Source organism: Cupressus sempervirens, chromosome 6, assembly GCF_028749045.1.
Source record: "Cupressus sempervirens isolate cs-2001-9-10 chromosome 6, ASM2874904v1, whole genome shotgun sequence".
NCBI classification, from domain to species: Eukaryota; Viridiplantae; Streptophyta; class Pinopsida; order Cupressales; family Cupressaceae; genus Cupressus; species Cupressus sempervirens.
This window is the reverse complement of record NC_143123.1, coordinates 125,089,481-125,117,443: the sequence shown is the minus strand read 5'-3', so window position 1 is coordinate 125,117,443 and position 27,963 is coordinate 125,089,481. Positions and strand designations below refer to the sequence as shown.

The 27,963-nt window shown below is 34.4% G+C and overlaps 1 long non-coding RNA gene and 2 pseudogenes across 3 annotated transcripts; 2 read left to right on the top strand and 1 right to left on the bottom strand.

The window, feature by feature from the left end:
• Positions 1-1,101: 1,101 nt before the first annotated feature.
• LOC149551540 (uncharacterized) lies at positions 1,102-22,994 on the bottom strand. The gene is made up of 3 exons (XR_016352770.1): positions 22,727-22,994; positions 15,255-15,363; positions 1,102-4,878 (listed from the first exon to the last, which is right to left on the bottom strand). It is a non-coding gene; the product is annotated as an uncharacterized LOC149551540 (long non-coding RNA).
• On the top strand, positions 2,770-6,795 carry LOC149551542 (TMV resistance protein N-like; annotated as a pseudogene). Its single transcript, XR_016352768.1, has 5 exons — positions 2,770-3,266; positions 3,381-4,475; positions 4,584-4,859; positions 4,971-6,134; positions 6,235-6,795. The product of XR_016352768.1 is annotated as a TMV resistance protein N-like (transcript).
• Positions 17,185-21,059, top strand: LOC149551541 (disease resistance protein Roq1-like; annotated as a pseudogene). The gene is made up of 6 exons (XR_016352769.1): positions 17,185-17,988; positions 18,102-19,197; positions 19,323-19,598; positions 19,709-19,827; positions 20,007-20,577; positions 20,665-21,059. The product of XR_016352769.1 is annotated as a disease resistance protein Roq1-like (transcript).
• Positions 22,995-27,963: the final 4,969 nt, after the last annotated feature.

Below are 27,963 nucleotides of genomic sequence, written 5' to 3'. Positions count from 1 at the left end.
GCTATTGATCACTAGAGAAACAAAGCGAATATAACAATAAACTTGTTTCGATGATGATTCTTCCAAGCTATACGTCCTCAAGCAAGGAATCAAAATATATTAACTGAGACTAATTTCAATATAATTGACCATATATGGTCTATGTGTTTGTCTATAGCCCTGGAATTGTCTCAATGTGTTTCTCAGGATGTTAAAAATAAGGACTTTTATGGCTATTGTGATACACTACCTACTCTAAACATGTTCAATATCAAAGTATTCCAACAATAAATAACTAAACCCAAATAAGGACATTTCCCAATGAAACATGATGACAGATCAATATAGTTATAGCAGATGATGCAATTGTAACTAAATATACACAAACTGAGATTTTTGAAGAATCCCATGGCATTAGATGCTATTGAAAGGGAAGATGGCAACCTTGTTGTTGACAATGCTAGTAAGAGGCAACAAGATGAGTTTTCATTTAGGAAAACATTAGTTACAGTTTAGAATCCTTTTAATTAAAGAAATAACCTCATGTCAATATAATATTAGAATATAGGAAGAGTGTGACATAAAGAGACAAGAGAAGGGGCACCCCATATACAAACTATGAATTTCTCAAATTCTAGATGAAAGTCACCTCATCAATCCAAATAGAAGCCGGAATACTAAAATGAATAGTGTTCCCAGATCCCATGAATAGGGGTAAGAGAATAACATGAATATTCACGAAGCCACAATCCTAACAATAGTAGGTGGTATGAAGAGCACAACCCAAATGTTAGGAAGACAAAAGCATATTAACAAGAATTCACGAATAATGTAAATGGCATAAATTCAAAGGTGTGTCCCTTTCCATCTGCTAAACAGGCAATAACTAGCATTGATAATTTACATGTAGAGCCTCTGTATACAAGATAATATTAGCAATGTCTGCCAACATGCTCGACTTATGACACATTAGAAGCTTTGGAACATGGTATGTATCTATATTCAAGCATAACGGAGGTGCGTCTTTGTCAAAAATATAATTGCCTAAATTTTTGAAGCACAAGTAAGGCAACCTCATTAAGAAATCTATAAATTGAAGAGGTCAAACTATAAGTCATGCCCTTGAAAAATACTAATAGCATTAGCTGTAAAGAATAATGGTAACAATGAATTGAGTCATTTAAGTATATGAAGTAAACCGACATATATCAACTATCTACGAATTCACAAGTGAAAGAGATTTTGGTACCAACAAAAGTCCAATAATCGCTTGCATCTGTGCTTATGGGCAGTTACAAATGTAGAAGGTACTCGCTATTCCTGCAACTATATTTAAAAATAAAGAATTACAAATTAGCATGAAACCTTTTGAATGAAAAAAATAGCTATACCACATGGATACCTTCCCTTTTATCAGCATGCAGTCGCTGAAAATTCTCTCAATAGATGGTGATCTGCCAAAGTTAGAAGACATTCATTTGGGTGAAGATAAATTGAAGAGGAATAAAATGGGAGAACATTTATTTTAGTAGACCAAGAGGGGATCTAGATGCTTATCCAAAATGACACGGGAGGTTGCTTGCAGATGATATGCCTTCTACACCTGATAACTATTCATTATGATTATAGAATTACAAATCTAAATAATATAAGGGAAGGATACCATGCAACAGAAGCATGCATACAGCCAAGTGAACCATTTTAATGATCCCATCTGTTGATGATTCATAGATAGGTGGACTCTTACTTTTTTTTCCTCAATTTGTTAACCTAAAAATAAAAAAGACTACTGATAAAATTGGCTAGAGTCAATCATCATATAGCAATAAAAATATAAATTTATGTTTCAATCGAATTATTTGAGAGGACCATAGCTTATAAATTTGTGACACAATTTTCAAGACATAGATTAATTGGAGATAAACAGGTGAAAACTTTAGTCTCTTAGTCTCTGGCTATAGGACTAATAATATTGCAAAAAGAGGAGTGAACTTTTATTCTTTAGGTTGAGTCGCCTCCAGGGATGAAGTAATTTCTTGCTCATAATTTTAACCCTAAACGCGTAACTACAAATCATGCACCAGTCCTGCGAGTTAAAGACGTCAGATTTTGCGTGACGTACAAAATGACGGAGGGCATCTCCTCTACGAATGAGTAAATTCCTGTGCTTCCCATTTCCACGAATTGCATTACTACCTGCTACGAAATATCGGACCGACACCAAAAACACTGTTTATAGCAGTCGAAAAAGAGATTTGCACTCGCCAGGAAGTTGAACTTCAGATCACCAACTTTTAATTGCCTTTTAAAAAGCTTTGGAAGTCAACTAAGTCGCCTTCACTTTTCTTGCCCTGAAGTTTCTCATCCCTTTCCTCTGACTTGATTTTTAAAATTCTACAGTTGTGCGTGTTGGAATGGTCGTCCATGTCCTTGGATAAATAGGGACGATTGATCGTTGGATTTTACTCAAGTGTTGAATGAAAATAAAAGGTTTTGTTTTGCTTTTGAGAAAGCCAAATTTTCAAGATGCTCTCCATTATTGTCTTCTATAATGGACACAATTCTCTTGCTTGTGGTCCCAAAACTATTTTGCTTTTTCTTTGCTGTTGGTGTATTCAGCTCAATATTCTTTTGCTCTTGGCCCTGCAATATTCCCTACTTCCCTGCTAATCCTTGGCATTTACACGCCACTCTTTACAAATATCAGATATTGTTTATCCCCCATTAAATCGAGCGCTGGTAACACTGCTTTAGAAATCTCAAGCAATTTGCAATTGTTATCTTGCATTCATGGCTTCCTCTTCTTCTAATTCAATTGCATCTCCCAAGTTATATGACGCTTTCATCAGCCACCGAGGCTCTGATGTCAAGGAAACCCTTGCTAAACACTTGTATGACCTTCTTCATGAAAGAGGGTGTACGGCATTTCTAGACCGTCCAGAGATACAAGTGGGGGATTCCATCACTTTTGCCATTCGCAATGCCATTTGCTCGTCTCTTGTCCAAATTGCCATTTTCTCCGGAGGATATGCAGAGTCCTGTTGGTGTTTAGATGAGCTTGTTCTTATGTTGGAACAGACTGATGCTGTATTTATTCCTGTCTTCTATGATGTGGAACCCTGGGAGCTTCGTCACACCGACAACCTCAAGTCTCGGTATTCGAAGGCATTTTCTGATCATCAAAGCAAAGGCAGGTACCTTGATAAACTCAATGAATGGAAAAAGGCCATCCAATCCGCTGCAGACATATCTGGCTTTCAACATGATAGCCCTTCCTCACATCTAGGGTAAGATAACTGCGCACATTTATCTTGTTTTTTTAAATTTTTTCTCCAAATCATGACATTAATTTTACTTCAGTGTGACGACTCACTATAAATAAAACTGATTTTGGATTTCAGCAATCTGTGTGAAAATATTGTTTCCCGTGTGCTACAAGAGGTGCAACAGAGAAAAAATAAAATACTGCTCGATGTTGCGAAATATCCTGTTGGACTTGCTGAAATTGTTGAAGATTTTGAAAGTAGCTTTTCAGAGACAAGGAGGAACAAAAGAGCCAAAATTGTGGACAAGGTCACGATAGCAGGGGTCGATGGACTTGGGGGATCTGGTAAGACGACCCTTGCAAAAGAATTCTTTAACAATAAGAGTTCAGCCTACCATGGATCATCTTTCCTGTTTGATGTCAGAGAATCACATGCCAGAGGTGAATTGCACTGCTTGCAGAGTCAGCTCTTGAAAGATCTAAAGATTGAAGGTCAAAACATTAGTAGTGTGGACCATGGAATTGGAAAGCTGAAACAGAGTCTTGGAAGAGCTAGGCAATTGAGTTTTCTTATAGTCCTCGATGATGTCGATCATTTAGACCAGTTAGATGCCCTGTTACCTCAAGATATGCTCAGCTCTGGAAGCCTTGTAATTATTACAACCCGAGACCAAAGTATGTTAATGGATGCAGATATCCGTTATAAGATGAAGGCACTGAACAGGGTTCAGGCCAAAGATCTCTTCTGTAGCCATGCTTTTGTAGACTGGATCCCGCTGTTACATATGAGAAATTGGTTGAAAGCTTCCTGCAATTCTGTGGAGGTTTGCCCCTCTCTCTGAAAGTTTTGGGTGCGCATCTGAAAGGTAGGTATGAGCATTATTGGGAGATTGAATTGGAAAAAGTAAAGAAAATTCAGCCTAAGGATATAATGCGAAGCCTTAAAATTAGCTTTGATGGTCTGGATTCAGAGGAGAAACAGATCTTTATAGATATTGCTTGTCTATTCAATAAAAATTACAGAGCTAATTTAAGTATGGCTAAATCGTGTTGGCGAGCGTCCGGTTGGAGCAGTGAACATGCAGTTCAGACCCTGCAAGACAAGTGTTTGGTTGAGGTAGTGAGTTATGGCAGATTTGAAATGCACGATCACCTCCGGGATCTGGGAAGACAAATGGCAGATGAGTTGGGCCCTCCTCGCCTCTGGAAATCAGACATTCTTAGATCTCTGGTGTGCTCCTTCTTTACTGTTTTATTTTAAAAATAATTGTTTAAAAAGCTTTTTGAAAAAAAAATTCAATCAATATTTTTTTCAATTAACCCCGATCCTTGCACGCAGGAAGAAAAAGGATTTCAGCAAATCCTGACAGAAACAAAAGGCAGGTGTTTCCATTCGTTCTGGGATTCATCCAACACGGAGATCACTTATTTTATTGGGAGTTCAAATGGTTCTGCTGAGACTGACCTCCTGGGACTCGATTTTCGATTTTTAAAACATGGCGACTCAAAAGAAATTCCTCCATGGGTTCCTCTACGAAAGTTGCATTATTTATCAGTCCTCAACGTGAGAGATTTGTGGAACACTTTTCGTCAACAGTTGGAGACGAATACCCCGGTATTTCACCATTCTTTTCCTGCAAATAAGTCATATAAGAACACTTAGTTTTATCCAAGGTTTTCTACTTTTGATAATTAATTCATGATTCAGAGCAACCGTGAATGGCAGGTCAGTTTCGAGTTGAGAAAGCTAAGAATTATACGCTGTCCCCGGTTGGAAAAGCTTCCAGATTTAGTAGGAATGTTCAGTCATTTAGAAGAATTGGAAATAGAGGATTGTGGTGAGGAGACTAATTTTACAGAAGATTCTTTTGTGGTAAAGGAGTATTCTTTTGAGGATTATTTTGAGGCATTTGGTAGTTCTTTTCTGGTAAAGGAGTATTCTTTAAAGGAGTATTCTTTGAAGAATATGGTAGAGTATTCTTTAGAGGATTCTTTAGAGGCATTGAGTAATTCTTCAAAGAGTTCTTTAGAGGCATTGAGTAATTCTTCAAATAGTTCTTTAGAGGATTCTTTAGAGGCATTGAGTAATTCTTCAAAGAGTTCTTTAGAGGCATTGAGTAATTCTTCAAATAGTTCTTTAGAGGATTCTTTAGAGGCATTGAGTAATTCTTCAGAGAGTTATTTAGAGGCAATGCGTGAGAAGATTAATTTTGATTTTACAGAGACAATGCCTGAGTGGATTAATTTTGATTTTACAGAGGGTATTAATTTTGATGTTATAGAGAAGGATTCTTTTGAGCTACGAATGAGAAAGGAGTATTCTTCAGAGGCAATGCATTGCAACATGATAGCTGCACTTGACATCCAACAAGAATCCCGAACTGATTCTTATGAGATTGATTTAGAATCCCTCCTAGAATCAATCAAACAACTTAGTACTCTTAGATCATTGCGATTCCTGTCAAATGGCAGTGTTTTCTACAGAAGGAGGAGTTTGAATCTAAGCAGAGGAAGATATTCAAGCAGTATTAATGGCCTTGAAACCATTTATTTCAGGGGATTACATAAAATTGAAAATTTGGTAGTGAGTGGAGAGTTTTGTCCCAGACTTCAGTCTCTTACAGTGGAAAATTTTCCCAAATTGGAAACAATATCAGTATCAGGGCTAGCAGCGCTTAAAGTGTTTGAAGTAGAAGACTGTGAAGGGTTGAGATCATTGACAGGCCTTGCACATCAACGTCATCTGAAGCAATTCGGGGTTACTCGTTGTGGACAGCTGGAGAAGGTAGAAGGTTTTGAAGAGGGCGAGTGGCAAGGGTTGAACAGTCTGACAATTGAAGTCCCTAAGCATGGATATTCATGGGTACGGAATTGCATTTATGGACTCAAGGTAATACGCAAACAATTAATTTTGACTAGAATACAAATTTGTTTGTTTACTTATTTGTATTAATTATTTTATTTTTATTTTGGCATATTAAATGTTTCAGATGCTGCCATCAGAAAAAACCATTCTTTCAGGGGAGCCAGTCAATACAGCATCGTCTAGACTGGAAGTCAATTTATTTTCTGAGGTGGCCGGCATCGAAGCAGTTGTTGAGATGCAGAGAGGAGCGCATCAGAGATTGCACATGAGGAGCTCATCAAATGCAATCACTATATATGCTTTCCTTGCTTCTCCTACTTACTCTGAGGCATATATTGGACCCATATCCATCCGAGATGGAAGTGAAAGGATCATTACAGTTTTACTTCCCCATCATGATATGGAAGGTATTAGCACAACATCCATCCAAGTTAAAAAGGGGTTTAGAGTCCTACTAAATAAAAAGGAAGAACGCAGAGCTTTGATATTAATACAAAGAATTGTAGATACACTATATCATTAAACAAGTTCTATATAGTGGCTTGTATAGATGTATTAGTGTTTGAAGCATTATTGAAGACTCATTTATTATTGCATATCTCTTTTGCATATGTAAAATATAATGCTCTCAAGTTAGCCTTGAGAACTATAATATTTGCAAAAATGAAATTTTTTTTGGGTATCATTTCCTAGTTTGATTAACAAATAATCATTTTAATTATTTTTAGGAAGTAAAAGTCATTTGACTAAATTTTAATTATAGTATTTTATATTTTTACTATAAATTTTCATTTTTTGTTTTTAACCTAATTGAATATTTCTAATTAATGCCAATAGGCATTCTACAATGGTAGAATGGGGGAGTGGAATGGTGTGAGCGTGTTAATGTTAACTTTTACTCTTTTAAGTTAAATTTGAGAACCATTTACATGTCAAAAGTTTAAAACTTATTATAAATAGAATATAATTTTTAAAATAATTTAATAAATACTACATAAAATATCTATTTAAATTATAATATTTGGAGATATAAATCATCTATTTTTTAAGAAATTAAAATAAAAAGCTTTGTTAGTAAAAAACTAAATAAATCGAGATAAAAGGAAATACAAATATTTTTAGATGTAGTAAATTAAATTATAATTATTTTGATTAGTATGCTTTTAGAAAAAAAATTTTTACGACGAATGCGAATTTCTACCCTGTGAATGCAAATTTCTGCCCTATGAAATTTTGAAAGATTCTTGAGGTTTTTTGGGTGCGATTGCAAACGAAAACACAAACCAGCGTTTCTATATGCAAAAAATTGTCGAATCAATGTAAAAACTGCAAATGCAATAATTTTCAAAGTTGGAATTTGGCGATTTGGCTCTGCTCTTTTTCACTCCATTTTTTCGCTGTTTTCTATCTCTACGTCCAACGCAAGAGCTAGGTCTCTGATCTTGCTCGCTACTGGCATGGTGGCAAAGGAAAAGTTTGGGGTCGACGGTAGTGGACATCTGGATGTCCTCGCACGTACGACTGTCAATGGTGGTTGTTCTTCTCCCAGCGCTCCAAGTGATGCTTTTACTTCCAAGTAGCTCCCCATACCTCCTCCTTCAGCTAATGCTTCTGCACACATTAATGGTATTCCTCTTTCGATCGCTAGCAATTCTTTCAACCTAAACCTTTCTCAAAGGCAGTGTCCAATTCAGCAGATGGTATTCATTAACATGCGAGGTTTGTTGTTGCTGGCCCTAACAACTATGAGATTGCCAAGGATGATAAGAGCCCTTTGGCTTCCTCGGCTCATTTTTCTTTAATTCCTAATTTTGAGATGGTTGCCGAAATTACTAAAGAGAAAGGTAGGCTTAAAGACACTGCAATCTTTTTTGTTGTCATTGAAATTGAAAAAATGCCCTCCACGCAAGTTTATGGATGATCGGTTTCATAATTTCTAGAATACCAAACTAGGGTTTCACATAACATTTTCTAGACAACTTCAAAAGGGATTTTTGTTATCTTTTTCGCTAACCATGAAGCTCAACAAGAGGTTCTGAAAAAGCAATATTGGATGGTTGGGTCGACGTCCTTCCGAGCATTGGCTTGGACCCCTTAGGCCATCCATGAGGAAGTTTTGGCCCTCTCGGTGCCCAGGTGGATTCTTGTAAAAAATTTACCACCATTTCTTTTGCATTTTTTGCCACAGCTATTGGGAAATTTGGGCAAAATTATCAGGATGGATGAAACTATTAGATTAGTTCCACATATGGATGCTAGGGTTCTTATCACTCCTTCTTGGCAAAGAAATTTCGTCTGAAATTAATATTAATGTGCTTATGAAGATTTTGTTTGTCCTATTGAAATTTTAGCGGGCTTGAATGCTTGTTTTTTGTGCAGGAAGGAGGGTCATCGGCGTAGAGATTGTCCCATCCTTAATAAGCCTTCTGCTAAGTCTTCCAATACCAATAATCCCCCTCCCAAGTCCCCTTTGCCGGTTAACCCCCTAGTTGCTTCTAAATCTGATGGTCAACCTACTATGAAGGCTCCTATTTCCTCAAATTTTAACCAAGTTGTCTTTGCTCTTAACTTGAATTTATCTCCCCCTCCAGAGACTATGTCAGGGCCTGAATTAGATGATGGATTTACTCCTGTTAGAAATAGGAAAAAGAGGAGAGGGATTACTTTGATTAACCCTAAATCCAATTATGTTAATCCAGATTCTCCTCCCATATTAAATCCCCCGCTAAGTGTTGTCCCGATTGAGCATCCTGCTTCTTCCATTGAAGCAGTCAAGCCTGCCTTGAATCCGCCAAAAGCTCCACCAAAGGTGTTTAAGGAAATTGAGGATGGTTATATTTTCAAAGTCATTCCTACTTTTGGATCTGTTCTCTTTGATCTCAATACGGATATGGAGTCATCAATCCTTGATGAGTATCCTAAATTAGACTCCATTTCCACTAGTAGGCATGGGAGGCCACCAAGGTCCAAAAACAATTTTGCTAATAAGAATCTTGGGGATGCTCCTTGTTGTCCCAGCATGACTGTTGAAGATACATCCCAAACCCCTTGCAATGTGTCTCAATGAATTGCTTATCCTGGAATGTTTGGGGGCTTGAGTCTCCGAATAGAAAATATGTTGTTAAGCATGTTTTAAATTCTTTTAACTTTGTTGATTTGTTTATGATGCAAGAAATTAAAGCTACTAGTTTCTTGCTTGATATCAACCTTAATTTTATTTGGAAGGTTGCCATTAAGTTTTACTCTAGCCATGTTAGGGGTAAAGGTGGAATTGTTGTCCTTGCTAATCCCAAGTGGGGGAAGCTCATAACTAATAATGGTGTTTCCCGCTGTCAAAGGGCTATCTGGTTTACTATGAATATTAATAATAAACAAATTGGTTTTTGCTCTATTTACACTCCTAATGATACTAAGGATAGAATCTCCCTCTGGAATTGGCTATCCAGTCTCCCTGATATTCCTTGGTTTTTTGGAGGAGACTTCAATATGATTGAGTCCTAAAAGGATAAAATTGGTGGGAACCCGTTCAAATGGAAGGATTATGAGTATCTGCATTGGTCTAAGTTTATTACCTCAAAAAATTTGTTTGAACCCCTAGCTAACATTAAAGACTCTCATCCTGGAATCTAACACACTTGGTGCAATTTCTAGCAAGGTCGATCTAGGATCTATTCCAGATTAGACCACTTTTATGGCAATAAAGACATTTTTTCTTTTCTTCCTAATAGTAATGGTAGTATTGTTTTGGTTTTTGCCACCACCCTGTCTGATCGTTGTCCTATGTTCACCCATATCAACATTAATTTTGATCCTATTCATCATAAACCTACCTCTTCCAAATTCTTGCTGAATACTAAGCTATTGCATGATGATGATGTTCTATGTGCCTTGCATCTTATCAAGAACATCAACTTCTTTAACATGAAGGACTCTCTCATGAATGACAAGTGGAAGGCTAATCTCCTGACTTGGAAAGCTTTCTTGCAAACCATTGGCCAAAAGTGTGCCAAGGACTACAGATTCACTGAACAGTTGCTCTGCTCTAACCTTCAAACTACTAAGTTTAATGTTTAGGCTGACCCTTCTAATGTAGATCTTTTGAACCAAGCTATTGCTGCTAAGGATGCCTTTAGCAAGCATCAGTAGACTAAAATTCATGGAGCTAGACTCCATTCTAGGATTAATTGGATCCAGCATGGTGATCAAGGGTCTAAATTTTTCTTTAATTTTCTCAAGCAAAAACAGATTAAAGAATCTATTGACAAGCTTGTTATTAATAATCAAGAAGTTTCTAATCTTGTTTGTATTTCTTTGGCTTTTGCTGATTACTATAGTAAACTTTTCTATTCTGAAGACTCCTTGGAGGCTGAAGAAATTAGATTCGAATACAAACCTCTTATTCCTTCTAAATTAGATGTTGAAGATGTTATGCTTTCCTTGCATCTCCTAGATACTCTTCCACATATATTGGACCCATATCCATCCGAGATAGAAGTGAAAGGATTATTACAGTTTTACTCTCCCATCATAATATGGAAGGTATTAGTGCATTATCCATCCAAGTAAAAAAGGGGTTTAGAGTCCTACTAAATAAAAAGGAAGAAGGAAGAGCTTTGATTTCAATACAAAAAATTGTAGATGGACTATATCATTAAACAAGTGCTACATAGTGGCTTGTATCACTAGTACATTTGGGTTCAATTTTCGACCTTTAATGGTCGAATTTTCGACCCAATTGTTGACCAAATTTTGACCAAATTCGACCAACCCATTGGTCGATTTTTTTTGGTCGAAATTTTGACCAACTCACTAGTTGGTCGAAAGTTCGACCAATCTGTTTGTCAAAAACCCAAGAAGCCATTGTCTAAGGTCATGCAAGAATTGGTCAAAATTTCGACCAGCAAAGGTAGAAAAAAATTTGCACGTTGGTGGAATTTTCAACGAAGGCAAAAAAAAATTTAGGCATTAGTGGAAATTTTGACCAATGAAGGTGGAAATTTTGACCAACAAAGATGGAAAAAATTTGAGGCATTGGTGGAAATTTCGACCAATAAAGGTAGAAAAAAATTTAAGTGTTGGTGGAAATTTCGACCAACAAAGGTAGAAAAAAATTTAGATGTTGGTGGAAATTTCCACCAACAAAGGTCGAAAAAAATTTAAGCGTTGGTGGAAATTTCCACCAACAAAGGTCAAAAAAACCCAAACGTTGGTGGAAATTTTGACCAATGAAAGTGGAAATTTCCACCAACAAGGTGTAAATTTTTTTCAGGCATTCTATAAAACAGTTCACATGTCTTGCCTATGATACGACATTTTGCATGCATCCTACACTCTCATCCGGCGGATGATGGATTACGCAAAGTGATCTGAAACCATGATTCTAAAAAACACACACAATCAAATCCAAAATGAACTTGCACTACGAATGGATTATGGAAATCTGATATTGTTAATTTTACATGCATGTCTACCAAGACAAATATATGTTTAAGTTGTGATTGTCCTCATAGACATGCGTGCAATTTTACCAATATCATATTTCCACAATCCATTTGTAGTGCAAGTTCATTTTAGATTGCAACAGTTGTTTTTATGCCATTTTATTTTATTTAGGGTTGTTTTAACACTTTCTATCTTTAATGCAGTTGATTTTATATGAGATTGCACAAGGATCTTCATTTACTATTCAATGAGTAGTTTTTAACTAAGGCTAAAAAAATCAATGGTATTTGGTTTGAGTAGATGGGTTTTTGGTGAAATGCCCACTTATAATAGCCTATTGGCTAATTATTTGTACCACAATTTTTAGACTTGAAAACTATGAACCAAATATATTTTTCTAATTCATAGCTAATGATTAAATGTTTAAAATTGTTGGTCTTCGACCTCATACCTGCGATAGTATTCTCCTAATTGATTGATTCTGCCTTCCTTTTCGATTATCTTGATTATCCTTTTCATTTCTAGTTTCCACTTCTTCTTCTCAATATCATTCTTTTCCTCTAATTCTAATGATTTTATTATATGACTTTTAAAAGTTGCTTTTGTTCATAAACTAGTTAAATACATCTAAAATTTTATCAGGCAATGGGCATGTAATCATGAAAAATTAAAATAGATATGGTTAAATCTATTGATTTCTAAAGAGTGCAAAAGATGATAACTGAAATAATTTTCAACATTTTCAATCTCTAAAATAGAAATTCCTAAAGGCAAGCATTTGTATGAATCAATCTTAGAATATTTTTGTAAAGAAAAAATTGATATCCCACTTGAATATTATTGATTTTCACTCACTTTATGTCTTTCCAATAGCTACCTTTATAGATCCAAGTATAAAAAAGGAAAAAAAAAATTAGCTTTTGAAGAACATATCATAATTACAAAGAGAATTGAGAAGAAATAGAATCTCCTAATAAATCAAGTGAAGATAGCAATCATGGAGATGGTGGGAAATGATCTTTTTTCATCCAATTGTGACCTACATATTAACTCCACAATCAAATATATTTTCATCCCAAAGGCTGTTCAAAATAGTCATAACTTAAAAGGTCTAGGATTCCTAACTTCATTATGAATCTACTAAATATGGAATGATCCATATTTATGTATGGAATGATCCATATTTATGTCCACTCTTTATAACCTAAATATTTAGAGCTGACTTGGGTTTTGGTGATCTACGTCATTCAAGATTTTATTTTATGTTTATGCATGTTTTGATATTTGCCTTTCTTCGAAGCTTTCCTCACACATGTTCATCATTGTATATATAACTTCCCTTCTCTTCAACTGCTTTCACTATTCCTTCCAAATACATTTCCCTCATCTTTAATACCGACTTAACCTAGAACATCAAATTACAACTGCCCTATTTTTAATTGAGACCCATATGCTTAATACTACTTTGGGACTTGATGAATCCAATTCTTGGGGATAAAGATTGAGTCATTTGAACACTACATGAGGACAAATATGGTTAGGATTTTTTGTATAAGGCATCTAAGATTTTGTGAAAAAAATATGCTTTTGTTAGGATTTTGTAATATCTCTGTCTATAAGTTATTTTTTTATTTTTCTCTTAATAATCTTTGTTCAATTTTTCAAAGAAATCAATGGTTTACTTATTTTATAATTTATTTCTTTGTAGTGTATTTTCTAATTTTTTCTTTCATATTTTGAGGGAATTGTAATAAGGAAAGGAAATATGTCAGATTATTTTGTATATTTTTCACTATGTGATATCTATATATTTTTAGTGTTTCCATTTTTTCAAAACTTATTCTCAATGTCTAATAATAACAAACTACATCTTTATGTAAGATTCTTAAAATATTTTTTATTTAAAATTTGGACAATGTACATAAATGGTATAAAACTATATATGTCAACAACATTTCCTATAGTATTTTTTTGGCCTCTATGCTAAAATCTTATGATGGTCATCTAGGCCTTCACATTATTTCTGAAATTTTCCAACATACTAGTCATGGGGAGCCCACCTTGATGCATCATAGACAAATCAAAATAATCAAAGTACCTCCAAGATTGCTTCTTGAAATGCCTTCTTTCAAGAAGCACACATCATCTTCTTCTTAGACCAAATTGCTAATTAAGTAGTTTGATTCAAGCATTTATTTTACAATTTGGAAATGAAAAGTTTATTGTTACCCTCAATTTTATTTCTACCATTCAGAAAGGCAATTTAATTTGTTTAAATGATAGAAACAAGAACAACATACTCAGAGCTTTGAGTATCACAATAAATAATTTAACTCCAATATATGACCAAGCAAAGAGAATTATAAAAATAAAAATATAACCTAACACTTGATACATGCCAATAAATTTCCAAACTGTCATATAAGGTGGAAAAGTGAAAAAACAGCCCATACAACCATCGATATCTAGGCCTGCCCTAAACCATCCTTGTTTAATTACCTATACTAGTTGACTTTCGGAACAGCCAACTCTACTTAATACACATTTAATTTGAAATGTAACAAAACAAGGGCTCTGGGGAGCAGGAGTCCCTGCCTTTTGCATGGGTGGAAACAATGTTAAGTTTTGGAGGGAGTGCTAAATCGTAAACGTGATGTGATTAATTAATTAATTCAGTTAGACATAGCAAGATTCTGATTTATTGCACTCTTTAGCAGTAAGCTGAGAATCTATATTTTTTCATAATAGAACAGTTTATTGCCGATTATCTTTAACACGTGACTTTTATTGACCTCTGAGCAGAAATCAAAAGTTTACCCTACGAAGTTGTGTTCTATCCAACTTCATTTGCTTATTGTTTTGGGCCATTCGTATGAACACCAATTTTCGCCTATCAAGGCTAGTCCGAATGGCATCGTTACTTTGTTGTTTATTCAAAAGATCATTGATGTGAATTGGAATGAGGACCCAAAAATGGTGGCAGATCTAACCAAAAAATTGATTCTGAAGGCGGGCATTCAATACTGGTTCTTGCGGAGCAGACATTTAAGAAGTCAATAGCAGTGGACCCTACAACATATCGAGATCTGTAGCCATCTGCATGCTATAGTGCTGCAGAAGCAGATACAGATGTAGGGTTCATGCCCAGGCACAATTTTGTTTAAATGAAGTAACAGGGTTTCTGGTTTTACAGAGTCTGCGGCTTGACAATTGGAACGGATAAGAAGCCTTAATTTTGTAAATGCTAGAGCATTAACAAAGATAAATTTTTATAACAAAGATAAAAAAATTTTAAAACCCTTATCAGTTAAGAATATGAATAGATTTTGGGAAATATAAGCAAAATAAGATCTACACTCCCAACCCAAAATTATCACAGGAAGAGATACAAGTTTTTTGAAGCTTGAACAATGACCACGTTGCATTACTTGTGATCAGTTCCAGTGAGCCAAAGATAGAGGAGATTGCTGAAGTGACCAAATAGAGGAAAAAAACATGTATTTCTATCCTGACGCACAAAGGGGAAAAAATAGAAAAACCATTGCTATTGAAACAGAAACCCTTCATATGAATATAGCAAAGCATGTCAACTAAATAGAAAGAGAAAATTGCAGGTGACTCCAGCTATTTAAATGGGGAGAATCGTTCATGGCACTGACAAAATAACAACAAGAAGAAATTTTAAAAAGGGCAAAGTCTTACCTTCTGACACCAACTCTCACCCTCCATGCAACCTGCATCTAAGCACCAACTAATGCTACAGGTAGGTTAATTGAAAATGTCGCATTTATTTCGCTCCTATTTCTTCCCTCTGCGGTTGCCAGACGCATTTAATTCATGTGCACTACGACTGTACTTTGATGATTTTTTCCTTCTTAATTTAAATTAAAAATATCCAAAAACCCTCAGGAAATTCATATCAACCAATAGGAAAATGGGAAAATTTGGTCTGACGTAAAAATTAGAAATATTAAACACTGTCAACCATACGATATATTATTGTTTGCAAAGTTTCGAAGGAGAATTAATCGGTTATAATTAGCATGAAAACAATAGTCTCTGCCTTTATAAAGGCAGGGACTAATAACTCATAAAATAGCAGAGTCTTGATTGGCATCAGCGAATTGACTGGTATAACTAAAATCAAAGTGGTAGGTACTTGCTGGTGTCAGTTGCAGAATATTAGACATGAAAGTAGTGAAGACGGATTCAGAGCCCTTTAAAAAATGGAAATACAATTAATGCATATATAGCTATCAGTGAGCAGTTATGAAGTAAGCACCATTTTATGTGATTTAAAAACTCGGTCAATTCTGTGGAGTTTATATTTTGAAAAGAGAAAGTTCACATCTTGTTTGTGTCCAGTTTGACTCTTTATGTATGATGGGTATCATATATTGCAGATTTTTTAAACAACCATTCATATTCTGAATTATAAAAGAATCAACTTTCATTTCCAATACAAAACAAATCTTTTTGACAACCATTCACAAATTGAAGTTTATAAAAGAATCATTTTCCATTTCCGATGTAAAATTCATCTACCATTAATATATACCTTGGTGTCAGTCAGCAGCTATTAATAAGCACAACATTTTATCTACCATTAATATATACCTTGGTGTCAGTCAGCAGTTATTAATAAGCACAACATTTTATCTGGCCTAAAATTATGTCAAACAGGTGAATCTATATTTTAAGAGAATGGTTTCAAGTACAAATCTTGTAGGGCAAGAAGGTGCCTTCTATATGAACAATTCCATATAACTATTAATTACGATTATAGAATTACAAATCTAAATAATATAAGGGAAGGATGCCACACAACAGAAGCATGCACACAGCCAGCTGAACCATTTTAACAATCCCATCTGTCCATGACTCATAGATAGGTGGACTCTTATTTTTTTTTCTCAATTTGTTAACCTAAAAATAAAAAAGACTATTGATAAAATTGGCCAGAGTCAATCATCAAATAGCAATAAAAATATAAATTTATGTTTTAATTGAATTATTTGAGAGGACCATAGCTTATAAATTTGTGACACAATTTTCAAAGCATAGATTAATTAGAAATAAGCAGGTGAAAACTTTAGTCTCTGCCCATAAGACTAATAATACTGAAAAAAGAGGAGTGAACTTTTATTCTTTACGTTGAGTCACCTCCAGGGATGGAGTAATTTCTTGCTCATAATTTTAACCCTAAACGCGTAACTACAAATCATGCACCACTCCTGCAAGTTAAAGACGTCAGATTTTGCGTGACGTACAAAATGACGCTGGGCATCTCATTTACGAATGAGTAAATTCCTGTGCTTCCCATTTCCACGAATTGCATTACCACCTGCTACGAAATATCCGACCGACACCAGAAACACTCTTTATAGCAGTCGAAAAAGACATTTGCACTCGCCAGGAAGTTGAACTTCAGATCACCAACTTTTAATTGCCTTTTAAAAAGCTTTGGAAGTCAACTAAGTCGCCTTCTCTTTTCTTGCCCTGAAGTTTCTCATCCCTTTCCTCTGATTTGATTTTTAAAATTCTACAGTTGTGCGTGTTGGAATGGTCGTCCATGTCCTTAGATAAATAGGGACGATTGATCGTTGGATTTTATTCAAGTGTTGAATGAAAATAAAAGGTTTTGTTTTGCTTTTGAGAAAGCCAAATTTTCAAGATGCTCTCCATTGTTGTCTTCAATAATGGACACAATTCTTTTGCTTGTGGTCCCAAAACTATTTTGCTTTTTCTTTGCTGTTGGTGTATCCAGCTCAATATTCTTTTGCTCTTGGCCCTGCAATACTCCTCACTTCCCTGCTAATCCTTGGCATTTACTTACCACTCTTTACAAATTATCAGATATTGTTTTATCCCCCGTTAAATCGAGCGCTGGTAACACTGCTTTAGAAAACTTCAAGCAATTTGCAATTGTTGTTATGCTTTCATGGCTTCCTCTTCTTCTAATTCAATTGCATCTCCCAAGTTATATGACGCTTTCATCAGCCACCGGGGCCCTGATGTCAAGGAAACCCTAGCTAAACACTTGTATAAGCTTTTTCGAGAAAAAGGGTGCAGGGCATTTCTAGACCGTCCAGAGATACAAGTGGGAGATTCCATCACTTTTGCCATTCGAAATGCTATCAGCTCATCTCTTGTGCAAATTGCCATTTTCTCAAGAGGATATGCAGAGTCCTCTTGGTGTTTAGACGAGCTTGTTCTTATGTTGGAACAGACTGACACTTTGTTTATTCCAATTTTGTATGATGTGGAACCCTGGGAGATTCGTCACACCGAGAACCCCAAGTCTCAGTATTCGAAGGCATTTTCTGATTATCAAAGCAAAGGCAGGTATCTTGAAAAACTCGATGAATGAAAAAAGGGCCATCCAATCCGCTGCAGACATATCTGGTTATGAACTTAGCCCTTTCTCGCATCTAGAGTAAGATTACTGCACCCATTTATCTTGGTTTTCTTTTTTTTTGTTTCAAATCATGACATTAATTTTACTGTAGTGTGACGACTCACTATAAATAAAACTGATTTGGACTTCAGCAATTTGTGTGAAAATATTGTTTCCCGTGTGCTACAAGAGGTGCAACAGAGAAAAAATAAAATACTGCTTGATGTTGCGAAATATCCTGTTGGACTTGCTGAAATTGTTGAAGATTTTGAAAGTAGCTTTTCAGAGACAAGGAGGAACAAAAGAGCCAAAACTGTAGACAAGGTCACGATAGCAGGGATCTATGGACTTGGAGGGTCTGGCAAGACAACCCTTGCAAAAGAATTCTTTAACAATAAGAGTTCAGCCTACCATGGATCATCTTTCCTGTTTGATGTCAGAGAATCACATGCCAGAGGTGAATTGCGCTGCTTGCAGAGTCAGCTCTTGAAAGATCTTCTAAAGATTGAAGGTCCAAACATTAGTAGTGTGGACCATGGAATTGGAGAGCTGAAACAACGTCTTGGAAGAGCTAGGCAATTGAGTTTTCTTATAGTCCTAGATGATGTCGATCATTTAGACCAGTTAGATGCCCTGTTACCTCAAGGTATGCGCTCTGGAAGCCTTGTAATTATTACAACCCGAGACCAAAGTATGTTAACGGATGCAGATATCCGTTATAAGATGAAGGGACTGAACAGGGTCCAGGCCAAAGATCTCTTCTGTAGCCATGCCTTTCGTCTACTGGATCCCCCCGTTACATATGAGAAATTGGTTGAAAGCTTCCTGTAATTCTGTGGAGGTTTGCCCCTCTCTCTGAAAGTTTTGGGTGCGCATCTGAAAGGTAGGAATGAGCGTTATTGGGAGTTTGAAATTGAAAAAGTGAAGAAAATTCAGCCCAAGGATATAATGCGAAGGCTTAAAATTAGCTTTGATGGTCTGGATTCAGAGGAGAAACAGATCTTTATAGATATTGCTTGTCTATTTAATAAAAATTACAGAGCTAATTTAAGTATGGCTAAATCGTTTTGGCGAGCGTTCGGTTGGAGCGGTGAACATGCAGTTCAGACCCTGCAAGACAAGTGCTTGGTTGAGGTAGTGAGTTATGGTAGATTTGAAATGCACGATCACCTCCGCGATCTGGGAAGGCAGATAGCAGACGAGTTGGGCCCTCCTCGTCTCTGGAGACCAGACATTCTTAGATCTCTGGTGTGCTCCTGCTTTGCTGTTTTAAAAAAAAATTGTTTAAAAAGCTTTTTGAGAAAAAAATTCAATCAATTTATTTTCAAATTTTTTGAGGTGACTGCACAATTAACCCTGATCCTTGCACGCAGGAAGAAAAAGGATTTCGCCACATCCTGAGAGAAACAAAAGGCAGGTGTTTCCATTCATTCTGGGATTCGTCCAACACGGAAATTACTTATTTTATTGGGAATTCAAATGGTTCTGCTGAGACTGATCTCCTGGGACTCGATTTTCGATTTTTAAAACATGGCCACTCAAAAGAAATTCCTCTATGGGTTCCTCTGCGAAAATTGCATTATTTATCAGTTCTCAACATGACAGATTTGTGGAGAGCTTTTCGTCAACAGTTGTAGACCAATACCCAGGTATTTCACCATTCTTTTGCTGTAAATAAGTCATATAAGAACACTTAGTTTATCCAGGGTTTTCTACTTCTGATAATTAATTTATTTTTCAGAGCAACCGTGAATGGCAGGTTAGTTTCGAGTTGAGAAAGCTAAGAATTATGGACTGTAGCCGGTTGGGAAAGCTTCCAGATTTAATAGGAATGTTCAGTCATTTGGAAGAATTGGAAATAGAGGATTCTTTTGAGAAGACTGATTTTATAGAGGACTATTCAAAGTATGAGGAGATTGAAAGGATTGATTTTACAGAGGATTCTTCTGAGATGCCTGATTTTGTAGAGGTTATTTTAAATTATGTCGAGGCTGGTTTATCCTTGAAAAAATAGAGGATTCTTCTGAGGAGACTGATTTTACAGATTCTTTTGAGTTGACTGATATTACATCCCTCCTAGAAGTAATTAAACAGCTTAGTACTCTTAGATCATTGCGATTGCTATCAAATGGTAGCGTTTTCTACAGAGAAAGGAGTTTGAATCTAAGCAGAGGAAGAGATTCAAGCCGTATGACTAACCTTGAGACCATTCATTTCAGGGGATTAGGTGAAATTGAAAAGCTGCTAGTGAGTGGAGAGTTTTGTCCCAGACTTCAGTCTCTTACACTGGAAAATTTTCCCGAATTGGAAACAATATCAGTATCAGGGCTATCTTCTCTAACAGGTCTTCAATATCTTAGAGTGGGGGACTGTCCTAAATTAAAAACAATATCAATATCAGGGCTAACAGCGCTTAAAGTGTTTGAAGTGAAAGACTGTGAAGGGTTGACATCGTTGACAAGCCTTGCACATCAACATCATCTGAAGCAATTGAAGGTTACTAGTTGTGAAAAGCTGGAGAATGTAGAAGGTTTTTTAGAGGGCGAGTGGCAAGGGTTGAAAAGTCTGACAATTGAAGTCCGTTTGCATGGATATTCATGGGTACAGAATTGCATTTCTGGACTCAAGGTAATACGCAAACAATTGATTTTGAGTGGAAAGCAAATTTTGCTTGTCTATTTATTTGTATTAATTATTTTATTTTTATTTTGACAGAAGCTGCCATCAGAAAAAGCTATTCTTGTTAGGAAGCCAGTCAGAAAAAAACATTCTCGTAGGGAAGCCAGTCCATAAAACATCGTCTAGATTGGAAGTGAATTTATTTTCTGAGGTGGAATAGAGAGGAGCGCATAATAGATTGCACATAAGGAGTTCATCAAATACAATCAATCTATATGCTTTCCTTGCATCTTCTCAGTATATCTTTGCACCTACAAATTTGGAGGTTAAGGCAAGATTGGAGGTTGAGGTCAAATTTGTAAACGCAAATATATCTTTGCACCTACAAAGGTAATCTAATAACTAACAAATTGTCACATCTTGTGCAACACCACCATTTGGATTTGTGTGGTTAAAGCAATAATAAAATTAAAGAAATATTTTTATGTCCACTTTTATCAACAATTCCTAAAATATTGTTAAGGAATGATAGAGCACAAAGCATACTAGAAAGTGTTTTAGGTGATGAAACTCGGATCTCTGACTAATGTGGTTGGTGTGGTTCAGAATATGGGTCTTCAGGAAAAATGATTAGGCATAGGACAAATGAGTGCAAATTCAGAGGACGAAGACCTGTAAAATTTCTATCTTGGGCTAGGGGCCTAGGTGTACCTAGAAGGTAAGTTAACTATAGATCTTCCCCTTGGTGTGACTAAACCCTTAGACCATTCTCTTATGTGTCAAAATTTTATTCCCACTCTCCCCAATAACACACTTGTTGTCCTCGGAAGGAGATTCTCTCCTCATCTAGGGTAAGGTAGGTAGATAATGATAAGGTTAGACAATGGGCTTATCTCTTTGGGGTTAAACCTATAGAGAAATTTAGGTCCCCCTACTCACAATATTTCAAATTTGAGGAAAACAAACTTTATCATCTTTGTACTTGACCATGTTATTGACCATAGTATCTTAGTCATGGTTCTTTCTCTAGTGGGAATGTTCCTAGGTCCTAAACCCAATATTGATATTGTGAGGGATGTTCTGCCAAAAATGATCAAAGCTTAAGGGGCAAATTGTGGTCTTTACTATGCCCAAATGAATCTTTTCTTTTAATTTCTCTTGTGTTGGGTACTTCACGAACATTTTACATCAAGGGCCCTAGGTTATTGATAAAGCTTCCTTGGCACTTAAAAAATGGATTCTTAAGTTAGATTTATCAGATGGTTTTTTAAATGTTGTTCATGTTTGGTTAATCTCTCAGGGATTCCTCTCAAATATTAACATGAGGATGTGTTTAGTAGGATAGTAAGCTCTTTTGGCAAGCTTCTTTCTATTGATATTATGACACACTTATGAGGAACCAATTGTTGTATGCAATGATATATGTTAATATTGTTCATTCCATTGATCTTCTTACTTCTATTGAGTTAGTTTCTAAACTGGGGAAATAGATTCAAGCTATTAAGTATGAAACATTTCTCTTTCTGTTCTTTACACGTAAGAAATCAAGGCACTATACCAGGCACAATCCTCTAAAATCCAATAAAGATTCAAAACATTGGATAAAGAGGATCATGGTCTAGAAGCCCAAATAGATGGTGGAAAGTCAAGAGGAAGTGGTTGGGCTTGTTCAAGGAGAGGCCCATATTCTAGAAGAAGATGATAAATAACAACTTCATAAAACAAAAAATGAACAACTATGTTTTTAACTGTTGAGCAACTGAAGAAACCAAACAAGTTTCTTTTCAAACCATCTGTTACTAAGATCTTTTCAATACTTCATTTTTTAGATTAGAGTGAAAAAAGAAAACCGACAAATAACATTTTAACTAAAAAAAAAAAAAAATCACAATCTTGAAAGTCCTAATTTATACTTGAGATAATGTCAGCAAGCAAACCTTGGCTTTCTTTAAAAAAATGAGATACATCTTCTATCAATACCCAAAATCACGGTGAAGTGAAAACCAAAAACTTGTCTGTGTTCCTTAAATTCTTCGACCTCTCACAAAAGATATGCGAGGAGAAGTCACATGTACAAACAAAAAGATTGAGCAACAACCGACAAGAAAATGATACTTATTCTTCATAATAAACCACTAAAAAAAATTGATCATTTTACCTTCCATAAGCTCTGGCTTCTATTATCATGCACCAAATTGGAAACCCACGCGGAAAGTCTTCAACATCACTAACTTAGCCTCAAAAATGAGTATCACAAGACTGACAATTTCAAAGCGGACGATATATCAAAAACCTATCAACCAGTCTGAGAAAATCACTTCCAAATATGCAGTCAAAGAATTATGCTGGTGGTAGGGTTTGTGAAGATGATGAATATTTATCTTTGCTCAAAATCTTTTCAAGAAATGTTTTAACTACAATAAAAGAGTTTTGGATTCCGCCGCATAACATTGCCAAGTAAAAGATTAAGTTTAGTGACCATGCATGGTTTGTTAATCTAACCCAGATTCACCACGGTATGAATATTATTAAATTTATTGAAGACGTGCTAAGCCAAAATATGACTGACGTATTAAATATAGTATGATCACAATTAATTCCACTTTATTATTTACCACTGCCAAAAGCAATGTACTATTGTATTTAGTTCTCCACACATTGTAATCAATTAGATGTTTGTATTGTTTTTTGGATTTCATTATTATTAAAGTTTTAATAAATATTTCTAAATTTTAAATTTCATAGACTTGATTTTATTCACTTGTGATGGGCTCAATCAATTTTCTTTTATAGGACCCCTTTTTTCGAATGAGCGCTCCATATTCATAATCTTTGGCAAAATTTTAGGATTAGTTTAAAAAATTATTTTGCCTTAAGATTAAACATATACACCAATGCATTTAATCCAGATAATAACTCAAATATGATATAAAATGCTAACACTACAAATCATCCCTTAACTATAATGCAAACTCATTTTCTTAATCTCCAAATTGAAAGGGCGCAAATACAAATGTGAATACATAAAACTTTACAAATAAATATTATTTCATTTTAATCTATTAACTTTCATACTAACATTTAAGTAAACAATAATTTTTAGTAAATAAATTATCATTTGTCTAGATTTACTAACTCAGTTGAATGCAACATTTTACTCTAGTTTCAAACAAAAACCCTAAAGAACACATATATCTAAGAAAAAGTCCACGGTTGCATCTGTAACCAAGTTAGATCTTGAGTCCACTACTTGATTCACTTGGTTTAAGGATAAATTGGATCTTATCTCCATTTAAAAACTTATGCCCATCCTCACATTTTGCTATAATTGTGCTTCTGCAATTGACATTTGTAGTTTGAAAATTTAACTTTGATCATGATTTGGAAGAATGAATTATGAGATTGTGGTATTCAATGGTGCTTTGGAAATTGAAAACCCAATATTCATGTATCTCGTATTAGAATTTCAAATTTTATTGTGCTTTGGATGATACAAAATCTGAGATCCACATTTCTAGCTTGAGAGCTTGGCAGTAATCGTGCTTGAGAAGATTGAATCTCCAGTGTATATTTGAAAGATATAACTATAGAGGTGCATTGGAAAGTGGAAACTTGATGTTTATTCACCTGGACCTTGGTTTGAGAATTTCAACTGTTATTTTGCTTTCGAAAATAGAAAATCTGATATTTGCATTTCTATCTCAATTTTTTTTTTACCATAATTGTACTTTGGAAGGTTGAAAGCCCAATGTTTAAATCCTAGTTTGAAAACTTGACTTATTCCAGACCAAGAACTCAATGATAATTGCACTTTGGAAGTTTGAATTGTGATTCATATCTTAGAGAGAAAAATCTAATATTTGAAAAGAATGAATACAAAGATTCATATTTCTTTGTTGGGAGATTCAAAAAAGATTCTCAACAATCGAGATACTAAGGACCGTCTTCTAAGAACTTCTCCAAAATGTCCAAAATAGGACATGTTCTCATTATCCAAAGATACCAAGATTCAGATAAAAAACATCGATGATAATCCCAAGAATCTATATCCTAACATTCCACCCAAATGCAATAATTATCATGATTTAACCCAGAAGCTAGAGTAGATTTGGAAAGCAATGTAAGACATCACTAAAATTGTGCAATGCTGCAATCCTCAAAACTCTAATAATAATAAGTGGTAACTACAACCTAAATCATTATTGTGTGGTATTGCTCATTAACTTGAATTTTGTCTTACCGCGTTTATATTTGATATTTGAATGCTGATATGCTAGCTCAAAGAATTAAAAATCTAAATAGTAATAGTGTTATCGGTTGATAGAGGACTGAATGTTCATGTTCATGTTTTAAGATTGAAAATTATGGCTAGAATTGTGCTTATTTTCTTATTTTAGATTGGAAATTTACTGTTAATTGTTTTTGGGAATTCTATAAACTGACAATTATATTTTCAGACCAAGAATTTTAGCTCTAATCATTATTAGGACATTTGAAATCTGAAATTCATCTCTATCCCAAAAAAAATAGACATGAACGTGTGTTGGAATGGTAAAAAATTTAGATTAATATTGCCAAATCAAGAATTTAATTGTACTTTTTCTTTTGAAGAGTGAATCTTAAATAAAATTGAGAATGTGAATTGTAATTGCACTTTGCAAGCTGAAAATCCAAGATTTAGATTGTCAAGATGCATAGTAGAACCATTCTACCACACCCTGGCTATATTTCACTCTAGGGCAAATAAAATATGGTAAATTTGTCTCATATTTTTCTTAATATGAAATAGAAGAGAGTAAAAATTTATTCAATTAGAAAAAAGTACCATTTGAACCACCATTTGTCGGTCTGATTCACAAATGAACCTGCTCCAACCAAGAGTACAAACTAGCTCCACAACATACAAAACAGAAATAGCCTCCATTTCTTAATAAGATGACCTACAGTAAAAAAAAGTAAATATAAGATTGCATTGATTAAAGAGATAATTTAATAGAATCTAAATTTTTATAATCTCTAACTAAATTTAATTCAATAATTCATTCAATTAGTGACAACGGTCGAAATACATGCAAATTGAAACATGACTGCCTTATAAAGACAGATTCCACAGACTAAATCTATTACAAAGATAACCACTACTACACTTGCAACTACCTATCATGATGTATGAAATGCATACTAAACCACCAAATGTATTGCATTCTCAAAGAGAGTTTGTATTGGCCTTGTGTTGTTGTTCATATGAACAAGAATATTTGCTAAGGCACAATATACATTAAAAAAGAAATTGCTAATTCTTCTTCCATAGGAATAGAATATGAAATAAATCTATAAATGCAACATGCTTCAATCAGCTTAAGACATTTAGAACATACACTATCAACACAATTTGGCTAGGTCTAGATGTTTAGAACCTATAAGTTGTAAAGTCAATGTTTCTTCAACATAAATTTCAAGAACACATCATGATTTATTATTCTTTTTCTTACAACTTTTTACACATAATATATCAGCACATGCCAAGGATAGATTACTTTATTCTACGGTTGTGACAACCAAAACCATCACTCTACCTGTGGATTCATTACTTTATGAATCAAATGCAAATAGTAACTTTTATTTAAAGCCAACTATTGTTGGTGAGGAATCTTATCTCTAAATGTAGCATCTATATCAATGTAAGTAGCACTTTAGTGGGTAAACAGTTGACCTAGGATCTGATGGTCCATAGATACTAATCTTCATTTTTTAAAAGTTCATATTGTACTTACAGTAAATAAAATTATATGTGTTTGAAATCATGCAGTGAAGTTGTGAGTATGTTTATGAATGTGTATTTTATTTTATATTCAGATGACCAACACTTTTAGGCTTATTTATACTAGTTCAAAGCATATTAATTTCCCCAATTAGAGAATCAAGTTTGAGATGTGATTTGCTAAAAAAAGACTCAATTAAGTTACCCTCACATTAATTAATTTATGAATGTATATTAATAAAGATGAATTTTATAATTTATAAAGGTGCTAATTTGCATATTGTAAATTAGAATGTGTAATTTTATTTTTTCAAGTTTTCAAACCATATTTTTATTATAATTATATTCTGAAAGAAATTAATATATACTAATGCTTTAACATGTCAAATATTTGATCATAATACATGATTCATTATAAATCTGATTAAAAGAGAAAAATAACTCATATCATTGTTCAGTACTGTAATTCAAAGATCAAATAACAAGTAAGCAATGTATAATTGATTCAATTTTTTCCATAATATATTTTCTTGCATATAAATATTATTTTATAGGGCAAACTTACTGCTATATGACAATAGAGCTTAAAACATTTCTCAACTACAATTTTTAGTCACAAATTAATAGATTATTTTTTTTGTTCCTTACTAAGCTTTTATGGACTTATAAAATTAGTGGCCCTTAAAATGGTTATGGTTATCTACCTTATCTCTCTTTATTAATCCGCCACTTGCAAATTGTCCATTCATCCACATTTATAGAGTTAGCTTTATATTTAGTTATTGAAACTTATATGTCACTGCCTATCAAGAGTATATTTAAAGAAATATAATTACAACCCACAGGCTCTTAATGGACTTCTTTAGCTCCTTGTTGAAATTCGTATTCCACATGATAAGAAATTTGGAGACTATACACAAATTGTAGAATACCACCATCTTATCACGTTTTTGAGATCTAATGATAAATAGTTTATGTATTTGATTGTGCGTAAACCTCTACATCAAAGTTTTTGAGATTTTTCTTGACACCTGCAAGAATTTAATGCTATTTAAGAAACTTATCATATCCCAGCTTGATGGAAGTTCAATTAAAATTGCTTAAGCTTCTATTGGAGGTTCATCTTTGTCGGAGTAATGATAGGAAAAATTGTATGCAGAAATAGTGCATGATTCTCTATGTTTTATTAACTTCCAACAAATCAAGTCTGTATTGTTATCTTTTTATTTGTTTACACGTTTAGTGAAAAATTACTTTTTTTTGGACTACTACAATTTTTTTCTAGCAAAAATAACATATTTCAAAATATTCCTAGCATCTACATGATACCCACGTCAAGTTAACTTTACCACAAATAATTTCTATATAATTATGATTTGCCCACATCATGTTAACTTTACCATTATAGTAACAAAATTTGGTTAGAAGATAGTTTTATGTTTTCCACAATTTTTAGGGTTCATGTTATAGTTCACTTTTTAATAACTAATGTAAGAAAGGATAACCTTATAGTTAGTTAATAAAATTTGCACTAAAAAAACTCATTTCATTTTCATTAAAGAATTAGTTTCAATGGATAAAGATTGGGTTAGTTATACATGCAAGAAGAAGGATAAAATATACGGTTATGCCTC